Genomic DNA, 17,145 nt, shown 5'->3' on the forward strand with positions numbered 1-17,145 from the left:
GAATAGTAAGAAATGAATTCTTCTACAATATAATCTAAAGATCCTGGATAAAATATAAAAACCATTCTTTAAAAGTATAGGTGAATGTGCAAGAAAATAAAATTCTCAAATTCCAGATACAAAAAAGAGCTGAAAACCAAAAAGCCTTCAAGCTAACGTCACTTCCCAAGGCAGGGAAGGGGGATGGGCCTTGTTATTGATACCCTGGGGATTTGGTTTTTTGTCCACATGGGGATTAGAATTCGGGCCTCTGTGTAAAGCTAGGATCCTTTAAAATCCATCCTTATAAAAAGGTGTAAAAAGGGGGGAAAAACCAACCATCAGCCCAGGCAGACTTTAAAAAAAAAAAAAAAGTTGTCTGTCTCAGGCCTAGCCTTGGGTAGAAAAAACAGTCTCCCCTAGGAGCTCATGTATCTGGGTCTGGGCTGCTATGTAATGTACTAACTCTCAATCTAAGAAACCACCATAGGTCAGGCGTGGTAGCTCATGCCTGTAATCTCAGCACATTGGAAGGCTGAGGCAAGCAGATCACCTGAGGTCAGGAGTTCGAGCCCAGCCTGGCCAATATGGTGAAACCCTGTCTCCACTAAAAAAATACAAAAATTAGCCGGCCATGGTGGTAGACACCTGTGATCCTAGCTGCTCGGGAGGCTGAGGTGAGAGACTTGCTTGAACCCGGGAGGTGGAGGTTGCAGTGAGCCGAGATCGCATCACTGCACTCCAGCCTGGGCGACAGAGTGAAACTCCGTCTCAAAAACAAAGAAAAAAAAAAGAAACCAACATAAAATTTTGTCCCAGGTTGTTAATACCTTGGAATATGAATGCAAAGCAACCCTGTATTGGCTATGCCCCAATACAAGCCACATAGAAGTCCCATGAATAAAGTGCCAAGGAAGATGAACTTGGAGCTCAATAACTAAATCACAAGTAATAGTTTATAAGCATACCAAGAATCTGTCCACCCAAGGCACAATAAACTGCAGAGTTAATCTTCAGTAAATTCAGATAATTAAACAATTCAAGTTAAACCATAAAATAATTATGTTTAAAATGATTAAGGACATAAAAGAAGATATGGGAAAAAAACTTCAGAGTAATACACTGTTTAAAAATTAAAATCAGGAAAGAAAAAGCTGAGAAGGAAGATACATTGGAAATAAGTGGGCCGGGCTCTGTGGCTCACGCCTGTAATCCCAGCACTTTGGGAGGCCAAGGCAGGTAGATCACGAGGTCAGGAGTTTAAGACCAGCCTGGCCAAGATGGTGAAACCCCGTCTTTACTAAAAATACAAAAAGTTAGCCAGCCCTCGTGGCAGGTGCCTATAATCCCAGCTACTTGGGAGGCTGAGGCAGGAGAATCGCTTGAACCAGGGAGGCAGAGGTTGCAGTGAGCTGAGATGGCACCACTACACTCCAGCCTGGGCAACAGAGCAAGACTCCATCTCAAAAAAAAAAATAAGAAAATAAGAAAATAAGTAAAATTTCTAAGAATAAAAAATAGGTATAGCCATCGAAATTATAAAATTCAGCAAATGCATCAAAGAGCAAGGTCAACATAGGAAAAGAGAGATTTGGTGTACAAAAAGCTAGATCTGAGGAAATTGCTCAATTGAATCTCAAAGAGACAAAAAGAGATGAAACTATCAGGAAGAGGTTAAGAAACAGAAAGGATAAAATGAAAAAGAGTTCTAGAAGGAGATCCAACCAAAGAAAAGAAGGTATTGGTCATTCATTCATTCATTCATTCGAGGGCCAAATGAATCTAGAAAGCTTGAATTTTAAATCACTCAAGTTGACACAACCGGTATACCAGCTCTTCCGTCTGATTATTCCAATCCACATTCTTCTCTTCCTTTTCTAAAGTTCACTGGTAATTACAACCCATACCTCACAATGCACCTCCTGATTACACGCTGCCTCGTATACAGCAATGTTTTCACACATGCTATTTATATCTCCCTGACTAAACTGCAAGAACCTAAAAGAAATCATGTCTTATATCTTACATTTCCTACAGTGCCTGGTATTACTCAATCTAAACTAGAATTTAAAGAGATAAATAATAGAATTAAAGATAAAAGCCTTCATTTGAAGGCTTCAACCTGTAATCATTTACTTTAATAAAGGCATATTCATTTATCTTTTTTATAGACAAAACATATCCCATTCAAAAACATGCACATTCCACCAACATGTGCATGAGTTCAGCTTAAACTTTATCTTTAGCTTAAAATGCCTTTAAGTATTCTTTCTTTCAGTATGCACCCAGCAAGTTTGCATGCTGAGCATATTTTGTAAATCAAGCTATAAATAACTATAATAAATGTCATATGTAAATTGATCTATTTTCAAGGTTTCTGAGTACAACAGAAGATCTGAATAATTTTTTGAATAGCTGACAAATACTTTTTCTGTTTTTGCATTTGGATATCTCCCAAACAACTGAGCAAATTTTCCTAAAACTTCATCTACAATTCTCTGTAGGATTAAGAACGGACATGAGAAAATTCATTTCTGAAACAGGTAATTAATGAAGGTCAAAGGCAATGAAAATTAACAGCTCGATACATGATCCCTGCAATCACTCGGCTTTATTCTAGTGACACAATAAAGAATGCATGATGGTAACATTGAAAAGAATAACCAGTAGAAATATGCATATTTTCTACTGGTTTTTTTTCAATGTTACCATCTATAATTCTTAATGGCACATCACTGCTGTCCATTTCAGCATAAAATTCATTTTTAGGACACAAGTTGAGAGTATCTTAAGCAATAATCTACACTTTCTTCATCACCTCTAAAATGACTTAATGAAAGCAAGTCAAATCTTTAAAAAGGTGTCTGCACCATTAAAATAACTGGATTCATTCATCCCACTGCTATCTTCCCCATATCATGGAAAGATTCATTGCTGAGAAGACATAATATAGTGGCCAAAAAGGAAATTGGTCTGAAGAAATTAATAAATCAGGAGACACAAGCCAGCAAACCCAGAGAGAAAAACCCAAAGTGGTTTCCTCTTATTCTCTCTCTTTAATCTTCAAACCAAGAGAGACTTCAAAGTCCAAGAAAGTCCAAGAGCAAAAATGACAAAGCAGCAGCAGCAGCTGTCTCAGCTGATTGGGACACAGGTTTAGGTACCATGCTCCTCATTAAAAAACCCAGCTAAGTTCCACATTAATCTTCATAGTTAATTTCTTTTACTTAAAGGCATACATGTTTGTGGATAAGAATTTGACTAACAGTTGTTTGGCCAGAAGCTAAAATAAAATTTTAAATTCTAAATGACATCGTGTAATATACATGATATTACACGAATGTGAAGCCAGCTATGCCAAGCCCCTCAGCCACCCCGGTACTCTGCTCTTGAGGTGGTCCAAGCTCACCTGTAGAAAAGGTAAACACAAATCGAGTAGTACATGTGAAATCCATTCATTCCCTGGTCTGTGTTTACAGGTACCATGCTTGCAGCCACACATCAAGTAAGGATTTTTGGCCATGAAACTTTCCAAATGAAGTCTGCTAACTCCTGAATAACAGCCAACAGCTATCTCACCAACGTTTCCTTGGGGACCTCCAGGACTTAATTCCTTCAAAGAGTTCTGTCTTCTCCATCTGCACACCATTCTATTTGTAAATGTGAGACTTTGAACTCAAGAGAGGAGATCTAATTAGTAGAGAAAGCAGAGGGATGTTCAACAGGTCTATCTAGGGGATCGGGGCCTTTAGTACACAATAGGGAGAGAGAAGCCTCAGCGCCACTTGTGAGACTCATGGAAAAGTGACAATTAAGTTCTCTGAGCTCCCTAAGAAAAAGAGGTCTATGCATGCATTCTCTTTTGCAAGCATTCTCCTTTGAATACTAATCCTAGAAATGTCACTCCAGAAGCCAGAAGAAATTATAAGATGTTTCCTAGTTCTGTCAATGCGAGAGACCCTGAGGGAATATCTTGTTTAGAGCTGTGCTGCAGGCATTCAGAGGGATAGAGCAGAGCTTCTTAGCAAAAATAAATAAATAAATAAATACACCCCCATATGCAAACTATCTAATAAGCAATCACACTTCTCTGTTAAGCTAAGACCCTCCAAAGCACTCTAGGAAAAATTTGTCTTTTAGAGTAAATCATCCCTGGATTAAGTCTGGGTTTTCTTATAATTTTTTTAATTAAACAAATATTGCATTCATAGTATCACAGTACGGATCATACACCAAACAGAAGACTTCTCATCTGATTTCTTACTATTTGCATAGCATTCCACTTTCAGTTTTTGAGATGGGAGAAGAGTCTCTGCAGCTAAAGGTCACAGTCATTCTGTGGCACTTTGCCCATGGAAGCGCTCTGTCAATAGAATATCCTCAGATGTGCTGAATTGAAGTATGCATGCTAAAATAGATAAACAAGCAAACAAAACCTGAGAATCGGAAAGTACCAAAAGTCCAATCCTCTATTGAGGCCCAGAGAGAGGCCCCAACTCTCATGCGTACAGTCAGAGCCATTAGAAACTGGGGCCACAGGCCACAGCCTTTCTATGCTCCATACTTCTGACACTGGTAAGAGTAAAGGGCCGCAGGACACATATGCTATACCAGTTGGGGGATTCAGAGTTACATGCCATTCAGCTTGGACCAGTATGATTTATTAGGTTGGTACAAAAGTGTTTGTGGTCTTTGTCATTGCTTTTAATGGCAAAAACCGCAACCGCTTTTGCACCAACCATATTATACAATATGTTGATGTGGTCTGGTGTAGTTCTCCTTCAGAGTCCACTATTATGCTCACCAATCCCAGTGCAAAGCCATTATTACCCTAGGTCACAGGGAAAGTCATATCTCTTGGGTTCACCTCTCCCTTGCAAGTCTATTAGGGGTGGGAGTGTTTGTTTTTAGAGACAGGATCTCACTCTGGCATCCAGGTTGGAATGCACTGGCACAATTATAGCTCACTGCAGCCTCGAACTCCTGGGCCAAAGCGATTCTCCTGCCTCAGCTTCCCAAAGCACTGGGATTACAAGGCATAAGCCACCACACACACTCTCCAAGTCTTGTTTTTTTTAAGTCACTTGACTTAGTAACTTCCAAAATTCTAACCAAAAGTTTTCTCCTGTTCTAAACTTCCCCTTCAATGAGAAAACATGGTTTGCGTCGACTCCTTTCAGCTACCCATGTTCAAAAAGCTCCTTCCCACTTTCTGAACCCACTGCTTCTTTAAAATGACACCATTCCATATGGTAGCACCAGCCACATGTGTTGTATCAATTTAAATGTTCATTATTTTAAATTAAATAAAATTGAAAATTCAGTTTCTAAGTCACATTAACCACACATCAAGTGTTCACGACCCACATATGTTGATGGTGGCCATAGCACTGGACAGCACAGTTGGCTACAGTATTAGACAGCACAGAGAACATTTTCATCATCACAGAAATGTCTATTGGACAGTGCAGCTCTAGAAGCTGCAGATTTCCTCCCAGCTAGACTGTGAATTCCTTAATCTTCTCAAACACTGCAACTCTGAAACACGGTTGATTATTATTAGGCCCCAGCTAAAATGGGATTACACTAAATTTTATTTGTAGCAGAGGACTTTGCATCCTAGGCCAATATTTTTTTCACCTTTTATTTTGAGATAATTGCAAATTTTGATGCAATTGTTAAAAAAATGATACAGAAGGATTTCATCTCCCCTTTCCTCAGTTTCCTCCACTGGTTACATCTTTTATAAATATAATACAACATCAAAACCAGGAAATCGACATTGCTATTATCCACCTACTTTATTCAGATCTCACCAATTTTATATGCACTCATTCAAGTGGGTATATGTCTCTGTGTGCATATGTGTATTACTTAGTTCCATTAAATGTTATTACATGTTCAGGTTCAGGAACCACCATCACAGTCAAGATTCACATGAATCTCTCCTGCCACCACTTTGTAGTCACAACCACCTCCCTCCTTCTCCTCTCCCTAACCCCCAGAAACCACTAATCTGCTTCCTATGTCTATAATTTTGTCATTTTAAGACAGTATATGAATGGACTCAAACTGTATTTAACATTTGAGACTGGCTTTTTTCACTCACATAATTCCCCTGAAATACATTCAAGTTGTTAAGTATTTCAATAGTTTATTCCTTTTATTGCTAAGTGTTATTCTATGGTATGGACATACCACCATTTGTTTAATCATTAGCCCATTTATGGACATTTGGGTTGTTTCCAGTTTTTTGTTTTGGGTTTTTTTTTTTTTTGGAGATGGAGTCTCACTTTGTCAACCAGGATACAGCGACATGACCACAGCTCACTGCAGCGCTCACTGCAGCCTCAACATCCCGGGCTCAAGCAATCCTCCCACCTCAGCCTCTGGAGTAGCTGGGAACACAGATGTGCACCACCATGCCTGGCTAATTTTTGTATTTTTTGTAGAGACAAGGTATCATTGTGTTGTCCAGGCTGGTCTCAAACTCCTGAGCTCAAGCAATCCTCCTGCCTCAGCCTCCCAAAGTGCTGGGATTACAGGCCTGAGCCATTGCATTTCCAGTTTTTAACTATTACAAGTAAAGCTGCTATGAGCATTCGTGTACATGTCTGTGTGTGAACACAGTTTTCATCTCTCTGAGATAAATGCCCAAAAGTGCAATTGCTGGATCATATGGTAAAAGCATGTTTAGTTTTTAAAGAAACTGCCACGTGCTTTCCCAGAGTGGCTGGCCAGTTTACATGCCAACCTGCAATGTATGAGTAATCCAGTTTCTCTGTATCTTCATCAGCATTTGGTGTTGTCACTACTTCTTATTTTGCCATTGTAATAGGTATGTACTGATATATTTTTGTGGTTTTGATTTGCATTTCCTAATGGCTAACGATCATCTTTTTCATGTGCTTGTTTACCATCTGTACAGCCTCATCTGTGAAATGTCTGTTCACACCTTTTGCCCATTTTCTAATTGGATTGTGTGTTATTTCACTGCTGACTTTTGAGAGTCGTTATTAATCTAGATACTAGTACTTTATGAGATATGTGGTTTGCAAATATTTCCTCCTATCCACTAGCTTGTCTCTTTGTCCCCCTCACAGGGTCTTCCACAGAGCAAAGTTTTCAATTCTAATGATGTCCAATTTACCAATTTTTCTTTTTCTAGATCATATTATTAGTGTCAAGTCTATGAACTCCTCACCAACCCCTGGGGCCTTTTTTTCCTAAAAGTTGTATAGTTTTGCATTTTATGTCTAAGTCCATGTTCCATTTTGAGTTAATGTTTGTGTAAAGTGTAAGGTTTAGGTCAAGTTCTTTTTTTTTTTTTTTTTGCCTATAGATGTCCAATTGCTATAGTTCCATTTATTAAAAAGACTGTCTTTCCTGCATTGAATTGCTTTTTGCCTCTTTGCCAAAAACTAGCTGGGCAGAAGAGGTTCTAGAAATCTGTTGCACAACGACATGAATGTACTTAACACTAGCAAACTGTGCACTTAAACATAGTTAAGATGACCCATTTTATGTTGTGTTTTTAGTACAACTGAAATTTTTTAATTTAAAAATTACTTGGGCATACTTGTGTGGGTCTGATTCTGGATTCTCTATTCTGTTCCATTGATCTATGTGTCTGTCTCTTTGTCAATATCACACGGCCTTGATCTAGAGTAGATATTTAACATGTTCAAATCAGGTAAAGTGATTCCTCCCACTTTATTCTTTTTGAAATTGTTTTAGCTATTCTAGATTCTGTGCAGATAATTCTATTTTTATTTTATCCTTCAAAAAAGTTAATAAAAGCATTTCATAGAAGGAAAAACTGAGGCATTAATCTGTATTTACTCACCAAAAATTTATTCAAATAATCATTGAGCATCTTTTCTTTTTTTTAATTATACTTTAAGTTTTAATAAAATTTAATACTTTAAGTTTCATGTCATGGAGGGTGTTTTAGGATACATGAAAGATCATAATCATTCTCCCCACTGAGCCTACTGTTAACTCTCAGGTGGTGATAGTCCTGTGTTATCAGTTAGTAGTGGAAGCTGTATCTATGATACAGCTCAGTTAAGCAGAGGTTAGTAGAGGAAGAAGATGGACACAGCTACTTCAGAGCAAAGACTTAGGGTCGATGGCTTTACTTGTCAACAGATGGCATCTTTACTGCTTGGCATAGGCCACTTGATAACTGGAATACACCCTATGGTAAGGTCCATTTAGCTTCTGCACAGCTGAGGGGCTACTTTGCAGTGACTGTAGCTTTTCATGAGTTTCCAACTGTCAACACAATGATCCAGCACAATAATGCAATGCTATTTGGAAATACAATACTTACATCCTATTAATATCTGCTTTTAAGGTATCATTCGGGAAAGACAAGAGCAATATGGAATCATCTATCCCATTACAAACACATGACTTCATTACTTTTGCTGTATGGTTCTCATATGAGCAGAAAATTTCTTGGTTTCTTAGAAGATTAAGGAAGGTCAAATGGGGTTTTCATTGTCTATCAAAAGATAACTGTTGGTTTCTACAATAGGATCTTATATATAAGGTAATCCCTTACAAGAAAAGAAAAGTTCCAGAATAAATTGATCACTATAGGCAGGTCACATTAAAGAACTCTATAAGGCCCATTTTCAAATATTGTGCAAGACAACAGGCTTACAGAGATGGAAAAGGATTGGTCTCTGACCTCAAGTATTGAATGACAGCAGGTAACTATAATAAATTCTAAAATAAAGGTTTGCATAAAGCTCCACTGGAGCCTGGAGGAAGAAAATTTGTACTCAATCAGAAGAGGTCAGAGAAAGCCTTACAGAAAATTTGAAATTAGAGTCAGTTTTGAAAGGCTTAAAACTATAGATCAAAGTCAAGAAAAGAGCCATCTTGGAAAAAAATTGTTTTAATCCTCAATGGAATGTTTTAGTGATCTACTGCACTGAATGTTGACCACAGTTAACAATAATGTATGGTATATTTCCAATTGCCACAATAGATTTTTAACATTCCCACCACACAAAAAAATCACAAATTGGTGAGGTGATGGCTATATTAATTAGCTTGACTGAATCTTTCTGTAATGCACACATAGATCAAAACATCCCATTGTGTCCCATAAACATACACAATTATTTGTTACTTAAAAATCAGTTTTAAAAATTTCTCAGTGAGAAGTTTCACTGCAGAACTCTTCCTTCACATACATATCTGTCAGCTTATTTATCATAAAACAGGACAGACAATTGACACTGTCAGTCAGGGCAAAGGAAAAGTGAGGGTAAAAAAAATAATACCCAAATACATGTCATAGGCTCTGTGTAATGACTACAAAAGCATTACAAGTGGATGTGTGCTTCCTGCCAGCCAAAACAAAGGGAAAAATTAGTATAGTAGTCACAGTATTCATGAAATAAAAATTTACCTGCTTCCCAGGAGATTCAGAGCTTGTCTTATACCCAAATCTGAGAAGTGTTTCTTAGGAGGTTCCACAGAGAGGTATTATATGCCTAGCCAATTAACACCCTCCATGACATCCCTGCTGCACAGGCAGAGGATGTCATAGGCCTTTTTCTTTTTGTATCCCTCAGTGTTGCTTAGGCAACTCCCTGATGGTCTCATTGACTGAGCAAGGGATGGACAGCTCCTCTTTTTAAAATGTTTTGTAGAAATGGGATCTTGCTATGTTGCCCTGGCTGGTCTCAAACTCCTGATCTCAAGCGATCCTCCTGCCTTGGCCTCCCAAAGCACTGGGGCTACAGGTGTGAGCCACCATGCCCAGCAAACAGCTCCTTTTTGAGGCAATATTCCACAAATGTTATTTCTTCCTTGTGGACTTTTGATGAGAATTGGGCTAGCCTGGAGTATGCCCTGGGAATACACCTTAAGTCTTACTAGAAACAATATCAATTAAATATGCATCTCCTCATGTGATAAAACCTTAAACTCTATAGTGCTGTTTCAGGTTTTTGTGTGAAAAAATTATAGTAATTTCATTTCCGTGTCATCAAGAGTGTCACACAGAGACTGTGAGAAATGATTGTGACACTCTTGATGACATGGAAATCACTACCAACCCAAGAAACAATGCACATCTTTATGCTCTTTGAGTCACACCCATTCCTAGAGGTTCCACTTCACAGCAGAGTCTGAAAACACAGATTTCTATTGGCCCAGGGTTTCAGGAAGAATCCCCCAAGCAAACAGCCCAGGGCCCTGAAAAGAGTTAGGAAATGTTTTCAGTAGTGACAGCATTTGACAGCTCAGATCCCCACATTAACTGTCACCAAGACAGAGACATAAATATTCAACTGGCCTGCCGCAGCAGCTCACACTTGTAATCTCAGCGCTTTGGAAGGACAAGGTGGGAAGATTGCTTGAGCCTCGAAATTCAAGACGAGCCTGGGCAACAGAGTGAGACCCCCATCTCTACAAAAAAACACAAAGAAAAAGAAATAATGTTCAACTAAATGCAAAGCAAACTAATCAACGTGTTAATAGAAGTGTGGCCTTTACTCCTTTTGACAAAAGGAAGAAAGGACTCTGCTGTCCAGATAATGTGGTCCCGTCTCCTTGTTGACCAAATTACTAAAATTTTTTCACCCAAAAACCTGAAACAGCACTACAGAGTTTAAGTTTTTATCACACGAGGAGATACATATCTAATTGATATTGTGCCTACTTATACTTAGAGTGTAGTCCCAGGGCATATTCCAGGCTAGCCCAGTTCTCATCAAAAGTCCACAAGGAAGAAATAACATTTGTGGAATATTGCCTCAAAAAGGAGCTCTTTGCTGGGCATGGTGGCTCACACCTGTAACCCCAGTGCTTTGGGAGGCCAAGGCAGGAGGATCGCTTGAGACCAGGAGTTTGAGACCAGCCAGAGAAACATAGTGAGATCCCATTTTTACAAAAAATTTTAAAAAGGGGAGCTGTCCGGCCGGGTGCGGTGGCTCACGCCTGTAATCCCAGCACTTTGGGAGGCCGAGGTGGGCAGATCGTGAGGTCAGGAGATCGAGACCATCCTGATTAACACAGTGAAACCCCGTCTCTACTCAAAATACAAAAATTAGCCAGGCGTGGTGGTGGGCGCCTGTAGTCCCAGCTACTTGGGAGGCTGAGGCGGGAGAATGGCGTGAACCCAGGAGGCGGAACTTGCAGTGAGCCGAGATCATGCCACTGCACTCCAGCCTGGGCGACAGAGTGAGACTCCGTCTCAAAAAAAAAAGGGGGAGGATAGGAGGAGCTGTCCATCCCTTACTCAGTCAATGAGACCATCAGGGAGTTGCCTAAGCAACACTGAGGGATGCAAAAAGAAACAGGCCTATGACATCCTCTTTGCCTGTGCAGCAGGGATGTCATGGAGAGTGTTAATCGGCCAGGCGTATAATACCTCTCTGTGGAACCTCCTAAGAAACTCTTCTCAGATCTGGGTATAAGACAAGCTCTGAATCTCCTGGGAAGCAGGTAAATTTTTATTTTATGGATACTATGACTACTGTACTAATTTTTGCCTTTGTTTTGGCTGGCAGGAAGCACACATCCAGTTGTAATGCTCTTGTAGTCATTACACAGAGCCTATGACATGTACTTGGGTATTATTTTTTTTTACCCTCACTTTTCCTTCACCCTGACTTCATTATTTATTTTTTTGTCCTCTTTGTTATTTCTGTAGTATATAAAAAATAAAATGCTAGACAAGGGAATAAATGTTGATATATATCTGTCTGTAATTTATGCAGGTCGGTAGAGAGCATCAACATATATTGTGGAGCAGGAAAACAAACGTCCAGAGAGAATGTCTATGATGGTACCCAATGAGTCTAGGACCAGGATTCTTATGCTATGGTCACTCATATTTTTGAGTTTCATCAAACGAATGTCCTCCACATCACCAGCAAGCAGCTTCCACCTTCTGGATCTTCAGAATGGTCTTAAAGATGAGGGATGGAGGCCAGGCACGCTGGCTTATGACTGTAATCCCAGCAGGAAGCTGGGAGCCCAAGGCAGGAAGATTGCTTGAGGCTAAGAGTTCAAGATCAGTTTGGGCAACACAGCAAAAACTATCTCTACAAAAACTAAAACTAAAAATAAATCACCTGAGCATGGTGGTGCATGCCTATAGGCTGAGGTGGCTGAGGTGGAAGGATTGCTTAAGCCCAGGAAGTTGAGACTGCAGACAGCCATGATAGCACCATTGCACTCTGAGCAACAGGGCAAGACCCCAACTCTAAAAAAATAAATAAACAAATAGACAGAGATGGAAGGAAGAATTAATGGATAAAGTTTTGAGACAGTCCCACTTATAAAAGAATTATTTTTATTTCTTGAATATAAGAAAGACAGGGTCTTGCCATATTGCCCAGGCTGGTCTCGAATGCCTGGGCTCTATCAATCCAACCATGCCCAGTTAATGTATTTTTTTACATTTATTTTTTGTAGCGATAGGTTCTTGCTATGATGCCCAAGCTGATCTTGAACTCCTGGCCTCAGTTGAGCCACTGTGCCCAGCCTTAGGAGAATTATTAAATGTATAAGTAAATGTGATTCAATGCTCATACCTCTCTAAACTTATTTCATAAATACATTCAGAATCATAAAATCATGGTTCACTTTTTTAACCCACATTTGTAAAATATAGTAAACATAGCTATAACTTAATTACTATCTTAGCTTGGGTGTCCCTGAAAGCAGAGCTTGAGACAAAGACTTACGTGTGAGTGTTTTCCTGAGATACATGATTCCAAGGAGAGGATGTGAATGACAGTGTCAGCAAGTGAGCAAGGAGGAAGGGTCCCTAGGAATGGGCATTGGCAAGTTGGCCTCCACTGTGGGTAATTGGCTTCTCAGTCCTGAAGGACTATTTGACAAGCCATATGAAATATGTTTTAGAACTGTGAATAGAGGAAGAAACATTTATTCACCAGTTTCCAAAACCCATTGATCAAAGGTCATGCCCCAAGTGTTAACACCCCCAGTGCCTTCCAGCTTATGCATGTGTGAGCCCCGGTGGGTTTCCAGGCACCTGGCACCCAGACTGCAATGGCAGAGAAGCCCAGAGTGGGATGTTAGAGGGCATAGTAAGGGTCAGAGGCATCTGCAGGAAGGAACTGATGATCCGCAGCATCTTGTCATATTCTGAGAACTTATTAAAAGCAAGCAAAAGAAACTGTACTTTTTTCTTGATCTGTCTATAACCCGTTTAAAGCTGAAAAGGAAATTAAAGCTTTTTATTTCATGGCCTCCTGTGCGAAAAACATAGGTCAGATGAAAAATCAAATACTGAAGTTACCATTAGCATCTGAGAAGAGCTGGAAGCTAAATATCCCATTGTGTCTGATATAAGTATTACATGAAATTAATGAAGAATATCAATACAGGTATGACAAGAAGGCAGTGACTAAGAGTCTTCTAATCTGAAAGAGACAGTAGGGAAGGACCACCCATCCCACTGCCAATCTAAACACTGTGTGGACTTAATATAGTGTTTAGTCTCTATCTTCCAGCTGAACACCAAGTTGAAGATGGCAGACAGTAGCTATTTAAATGGAAAATTAGTTCTCATACATCCAAACAATATCCAGGAACTCTGGCAGCCTGAGATTATCAGAACATAATAGATCTTTTGCTATTATCATCAGAATTTGCAGCAAAGACACAGAATTCCAGTTACAGAGGTAGTTACAAGAATAAGCCAGGAGCTGTGAATAGGGCTTATGGAATGTTTTAATAAATGAGTGAAAGCTAGACATTTCTCCATAGAGCAAAAAAAACCTTTAACAGACAGACTCTCACTCTGTTGCTCAGGCTGGATTGCAGTAGCACAATCATTGCTCACTGTAACTTCAAACTTCTGGGCTCAAGTGACCCTCCCATCTCAGCATCCCAAGTAGCTGGGACTACAGGTACATGCCACCACATCTGGGTAATTTTTTTTATTTTTTTGTAGAGAAGGGGTCTTGCTATGTTGCCCAGACAGGTCTTGAACTCTTGGCCTCAAGTGACCCTCCCACCTCAGCCTCCCAAAGCACTGAGTTTACAGAAATGAGCCACTATTCCTGGCTGAAAGACATTTTTAAATACAGCATTAAAATACATAATACAAAATTAAGGTAGTGAAAATAAATAGTTTTAATGTACAGAGAGATTTATCACAATATTTCTATAAGGGCTATATCCCTTTAAATCTAAATTTTATATTAATCATTTATAATTACTCATTAAACTTTTATAGGGGAAAAAATAAGTGACTAGATTTTATGGGAATGTAGCTCTGTTTCACATTAGGGGATTGTCTTAGATAACATTTCACCAAGTTATTAAAAGGACTTCTGTGAGCCGAGAATTGCATGGTAAGATATGCTAGAGAAACTCTGGGTTATACAAGGTAAACCAGTCTCTCTTCTGCAGGAATTTCACTTTGCTGGACGTGGAGATTGCTGATGGGGTCTAAGAGTGCCCTGCTTCTGCCAAGCTTGTTTAAATAGCACTATTCCAAGGACATTCCATGGAACATAAGTGCACTAAATGCCAATGTGAGAAGCTGATCAAAGCCCTAATTTTTGAACTGTGTCTGCCCGTGAAGTCCTGGAGTTCCATGGCTGTGCCTCAAGGCTACTCAAGAAAGGGAGGGAGGAGACGAAAGTGGGGAGTCCCTGAGCCAACAGAGCCCTGAGCCTTTCATTCCTGTGGTTAGCCAGAGTCCTTTTACATCTATATTTATATACTCATTTAACATCTTTATATTTATATATTCATTTTATATCTATATTTATATGCTGGGTTTCCAGGTAAGATTTTGGTTATGTAAAAACTCAGGTCTTTTTTTTAAAAAAAAAAAAAGTGCAAACACCTCATCTAGAATCAGTGCATCCACACAGACATAAGTCTAAGGCAGCAGTTCTATGAAGACAATTGTGGAACCAGGCTCACCCCTAATATCAGCATTGCCTTGGCCAAGAGTACAAATGGAGGCCCACATAGATTATACATCCAATGTATGAGTTATATATCAAGCTAGCATCGCTAGTTAAAACATTGCTACTTCTACCTTGACAAATATACCCAAATTCAGAATCCTTAGACTTCCAGAAATCTACTCCCGAAAAATGGTCTCTTCCCACCTCCAGTTCCTACCACAAGCAGTCCAGTGTACAACCAAGAACGTAAGTTAAAGCTTCACCCGTGGTCCTTGAAACAGTCAATGAGTTGACCATCACTTGGCTCAAGTGGGCACACACAGTCAGCATACTTCACTCTAGAGAGGAAAGACCTCAGAAAGAGGGCCACAAGCATTGGAAGTTTAATTGTGACCATTTGGGCAGAGAATTCTGAGGTCTCATGTATCAGGAATGTGTTCCAGAAGGAAGATATATGGGGTCCAGATGGTTTTATTCTCTTATCCCAAGGACTTCTTGCTTAATGGGGAGGGAAAGGAACAAAGAAGGATGAGAGTGGAGCTCTCTAAAGCATGGGGCTCAAAGCAAGAGGTCTTCTTGCCAGGATTTAGGGCAGTACTAGCGGGAATCCCAATTGCAAGACGTCAGGCAGAAAAGGAAAGATGAAGTTGTCCCATGGGGCCAGCTTGCAAAAACCCAATCATGACAGCGATTGCAAACACTGTGGGGCCAGTCTCGGTGCACCTGAGCTTTCTTTTTTCTGATGAGAAAACCCAAAGCGTTTTATTTAGCTTTCTGAGCTAATCTTATAAGAAAATAAAATTCCAGCCTCAATTGTTGAAATTGTTACTTAGGAGAAAACTAAATAGAGAAATTTGAGATTAAATTCATAAACAGGGATGTTAGTAACAAACCACTTTGTAAGAGTTAATGAGAGACGATGAGTCATAAAGACAAATTTCAAGCAAACATTTATCCATTAAACAAGTGTCATTAGCATCCATATTATAGGTACTAGGGATATGCCAGTGAATAATTCAAAGTTCTTGCCCTTGAGGAACTTAATTCTTTTAGGATCAGCACATATACGTGTGCTCACACACCACACCCACTTCACGCACACACTTGAATAGTGATAAATTCTATGATAAAATGTAAACAGAGGTGGGAGTGGTGAGTGAAGAACTCTCTGAAGCTGTGATACTTAAGCAGAGACATGAAAGAAATGAGCTTTGTAAACCTCTAGGGGAAGAGCATTCCAGGCAGAAGTAACAGTAAGTGCAAAGTCCCTGGGGTAAGAATAAGCTTAGAATGATCAAAGAACAATGCAGGAAAGTATAGCTAGGTCAGGGTGGGTAAAGGGGAGACAGGTAGAAAATATGAGAGTGGAAAGGTTGGCATTGCCAGATTGTGCAATGTACCATATGGATCTAGAATTCAAGACAGAGGTCTGGACTCCAGCTGAATATTCAGGAGTGACTAGCAAGAGGTGACAGTTAAAGCTCAAAGAAAAAAAAATTCACCCAAGAGTAAACAGAATAAAACTAATCAAATTTGAGAGGAGCCCTGGAAATCATTGATAGTGAACGTGGCAAGAGGAATCAATGATGAAGCCTGGAAATAAGTGATCCTTTCTGGAGGAATGAAGTGTACAGGAGGGTTAAATATTAAAGAGAAGTTAGTTCAACTTAAAACCACCAGAGGTCCATTGACTTTGACGAGCAGGAAGTCACTGGGGGACTCTGCCAAGGCAACTGCTATGCACTAGTGAGAGTGGAAGTCAAAACTCTACTTGAGTTTTGAAGTCAAAACACTTGAGAAATGTGTTAGAAATGAGTGAGGAGATTCTGCAAATTTGGATTGGTTTTTTAAGAATCTTGGCTGTGTAAGAGGGAGAATGGATAGGGCAGCAATTTCAGGATGAATTGGGGAAAATACTGGAGTTAAGTTGGAAAAAACTGATGTATGCTTGTTGGCTACATCAATAAGCACACACCAGTTTTTTCCATCTTAACTCCAGAAAGGAGCTGAGAAAGAAAGAGACGTTTAAGGTGCATGGGAGAGGATGTTGCTGAAGCAGCCTTCTCCATTCCACACATTGCCTTCCTGTGGGAAGACTTCAATTAACGTTGCTTACTCTATCTTATTTGATTGGCAGATTTAGGAAGAAAATGGCAATCTTGGCTCAAGTCTTCCCTTTGCCCTACCAGAAGTGAACCTGCCCACAGAAGGCACAAATTTGCCTCTGCTCTTCCATGATGTAATT

At 39.6% G+C, this 17,145-nt stretch overlaps 1 long non-coding RNA gene across 1 annotated transcript in view; it reads left to right on the forward strand.

The window, feature by feature from the left end:
* Nucleotides 1-13,146, forward strand: part of LOC130541742 (uncharacterized) — a 35,277-nt gene extending 22,131 nt beyond the window's left edge. The window contains exon 3 of the long non-coding RNA XR_008955839.2: nucleotides 11,724-13,146. This is a non-coding gene — a long non-coding RNA (uncharacterized LOC130541742). The remainder of the gene's footprint in view (nucleotides 1-11,723) is intronic.
* The last annotated feature ends 3,999 nt before the right edge of the window (nucleotides 13,147-17,145 follow it).

This window comes from Pan paniscus, chromosome 7 (assembly GCF_029289425.2).
Source record: "Pan paniscus chromosome 7, NHGRI_mPanPan1-v2.0_pri, whole genome shotgun sequence".
Taxonomy (NCBI): Eukaryota; Metazoa; Chordata; class Mammalia; order Primates; family Hominidae; genus Pan; species Pan paniscus.